The sequence below is a fragment of the Nansenia antarctica genome (genome assembly GCF_963989245.1).
Source record: "Nansenia antarctica genome assembly, chromosome: 9".
NCBI lineage: Eukaryota > Metazoa > Chordata > Actinopteri > Argentiniformes > Microstomatidae > Nansenia > Nansenia antarctica.
In genome coordinates this window covers 32,978,770-32,982,424 of record NC_137679.1, presented here as the reverse complement: position 1 = coordinate 32,982,424, position 3,655 = coordinate 32,978,770, and positions in this window count along the sequence as shown.

Here is a 3,655-nt window from a genome sequence, read left to right as displayed (position 1 = left end):
TGTCAGAAGTCCAGAATACAGTGAAATTCCCCCTGGACACTGAAGGCCTTTTTCGTGGTGAAGTTTGGGATTGAGGAAGGGTAAGCAGAGCCTAGATCTCTGCCTAAGGCCAATTTGTAGCCCTAGCTTAGAGTTCCAGTCTGTGTTGCTCTAAGCTTAACCAGGTTTCTCACACACACACACACACACACACACACACACACACACACAGTACACAAAGTATGAAGTATGTTGAAGATTACGAGACACATGATAGTTATTAGTTACATGGACATTGCATTGAAAAAGGCTGTTTTTCCTATCATCATTCCTCCGCTGTTACAGAATATGTCTCAAAGCGGTTTGGCATTTCTACTCGAGTGGTGACAGACTAAATATAGGCCAATTATCAGAAAGATCGATCGTTCAGCCGTTTTCACTGCAACAGATTGTGTGAAAATGTAAAAATGTTTATCGCAATAGTTTTGTTGACGAGAGGCCCCTAGACAATGTGGTGGTAATATAAAGCAGTGCCTCGAACGTCCAGAAGTTTGAATTTACAGTGTTTTTCTCTAAAGTCTTTTGCAATTTTGCCTCCCCATATTAAACCTCCGTCACTCCGTTCTTCCACCTTGGCTGGCCGCCTGGCACTGCCGCCTCTACGTGGATGTAGCAGTCTCGCTACTTGGTCATAACTTTTCATTGTCCTGGTGCCCCGCTGATGGAACGAGCTGTCCACTGCTATCAGGACTGCAGTTGCAACCTGTCTTCCGCCATAGATTGAATACCCATCTCTTCAGGCTACATCTTAACTGTCACTCCTGAAGGCCTCCTTATCCCCATAATCTCCCTGTACAGTTTTTCTACTTAAAAAATAAAAAAAAATAAAAAAATAAAAATAAAAAAGGAATTCTTCCCTCTTCTAGCCTGGTAACTGGTCATAACACTTTTTCTTCTGATGACTGATGGATAGATGATTCGTCTAGACAAATCGTGACGTTAGGTTAGAATTATAAGGTTCTATCTCCATTTTTGTCAAAATTGAGTTTTTTACATAATCTGATCCATTAGGTGTTTATTAATGCCTGTGTGGTGTTATTTTTAAAATGTTGAAATTTTTGAGTTAGTAATTCATAAAATACAAAGGTTCCATCTCACAAAACATAATGGAATGTAAAAACTTTGACGCTCAATATCTCTGAACTGCCCTAAACGGAGATAGAACCTTATAATTCTAAGCTCACGAAATGTCTTTGTTATAAGTGGCTTGCAAACAATTGAAATGTAAATGTACTGTTAAAGCACAAGTGCTTACAGTACAAGCACATTGAATATGAATGGGCTTTTATTTAATAGCTATGCATTGTACAAAAGGCAAGGGATATATAATGTACAAATAGCGAACCCATGCTATGACTACACAATAGGTTCAGAAAATAAAGAATATATTTCACTGAAACACACACACACACACACACACACACACAGACACAGACACAGACACAGACACAGACACACACACACACACACACACACACACACACACACACACACACACACACACACACACACACCCTCTCAACACATTGTCTATTCAGTGGTAAATGTGTTTTTGGCACAGTTTTGTCATCCTGTCCTGAGCTGCTCGCTGCTTGTTAGGACATAAGTGGGTGGGTGGGTTTGTTAGGACATAAGTAGGTGGGTGGGTTTGTTAGGATGTGAGTGGGTGGGTTTGTTAGGATGTGAGTGGGTAGGTGGGTTTGTGTCCAATCCACCGCAATGAGGAGGGTAAAGAAACAGACCAGCTTACTAGCGCACAGGAGCAGTTCGGAAAACTAGGATTCCAATTATAGATGACAACGATGGAAAACATGGGAACAAACCTCTTTGATTCTTTTCACTCTCTCTCTCTTTCTCTCTCTCTCTCTCTCTCTCTCTCTCTCTCTCTCTCTCTCTCTCTGGAGAGTCAGACCATGTAGCAGTAGATGTTTGGATACTAGGATTCCAATTATAGATGACAGAGATGGAAAACATAGAACAAACCTCTCAGCCTCCCTCTTACCCTTCCTCTCACCCTCCCTCTCTCTCTTCTACTACCACTGTTACGTCATCATTTCACTATCAGTAATCACTATGGTAACCTCACTGTAAAGACAAAGTGACTAAAGTTGAAGTGTTGTCTGAAACACTACAGTCCAGTATCTACATTTGTACATTTGAGTCATTTCTCAGATGCTCTTATCCAGAGTGACTTACAGTGAAGTACACTTGTCTAAAATAATCGAATCAACAATACATCACAGCTCTCGCAAATAACACTTCCCATAACAATAAGTTCCACACATCCTAGACATCACAGTGCTAGAGAAAGTGTTTTTTTCTTCTTCATTTATTCAGGTGGAGAGGTCTGAGGAGGAGGAGGAGGAGGAGGAGGAGGAGGAAGGAGAGACCAGGTGTAATCTAAAGAGATGGGTCTTTAGTCTACGGAGGAAGATAGGCAGTGACTCTGCGGTCCTGACAGTGGTAGGAAGCTCGTTCCACCACTGGGGCTGACAGGCTGCTATTGTCATTTAATTTCATTCCCTTGTATGAGATCTAGGCCTATACAATCTAGACTACAGCTGCCATAGATGGTTTTTGTCATCCCTGATGGTCCACAATCCCATTCAAGGACTTTGTCATTTGAAACACAAACCATCTGCAGCATCAACATGATGATGATGACGACGACGATTTGTTTTCCATTCAGTATTCACAGGCAGAGAGCCAATGAATATGGCATGTTGTGAAGCCACATATTAGGTGCAATTATTCCAATTACAGTTCGTTAAGCACTTGAAAAGAAACTCAGCTTTCAGAGCAAACGAGTAGAAAGCTCAATGGTACTCCGAATAATTCTAAGCTCTTTAAAAATGTACAGCCCGTTCCCACTTGGCGTGCAACAGGAAAATATTAGCATAATGTAGGTGGGTGGCTGGACAGATAGGAAAGACATTTAGCCAGTTAATGAATCTGTAGACACTAAATGGAAGTTAAAAACCCAAATAAGACGAGCCAGGAGGAGAGGACCGGACCGAAACTAAGCATGAGTAACACGGAAAATATTTCCCTTTAATTAGGAGTACCAAGTAATTGACTATGGTCAGGGGAACTCATTTATTCAACTCTAGAAGGCATTCGTCTTGGCTCGGAGGCCATCTTAGTCGCGCAACCACTCCTCCGAGTTGCATGGGACTGCGCCGCAAACAACCTGATTACGGAATAGTAGGAAACTAGAAGGCGCTCCAAATGAGACCAGGGTTGGATAAGGCGAAGGCCTGTAGGCCTTTAAATGTGAAGTCAAACGGAACGGATGGCTTTAGAATCTAATTTGCAGAGGGAAAGCAGTAAACTGCGGTCATAAGGGAAGAGTGAATCTGCAGATTGAGGCATTGGCTCTGGTTACTGAGTGCCGCTGGCCCTTAACAGTAATTACACAGCCAGCCAGGGACGCAGACACAAAGAGACCTGACACTCCCACAGCTAGGGACGCAGACACAAAGAGACCTGACACTCCCACTCCTGTGCCGCGGAGAGAAAGCACTGTACATACACACCGACCTTACACTCAGCGAGGAGCTAGCCTCTGTCGTGTCGTCTTGTATCAGGCAATGAGCTTTCCACCCAGACAGACAAG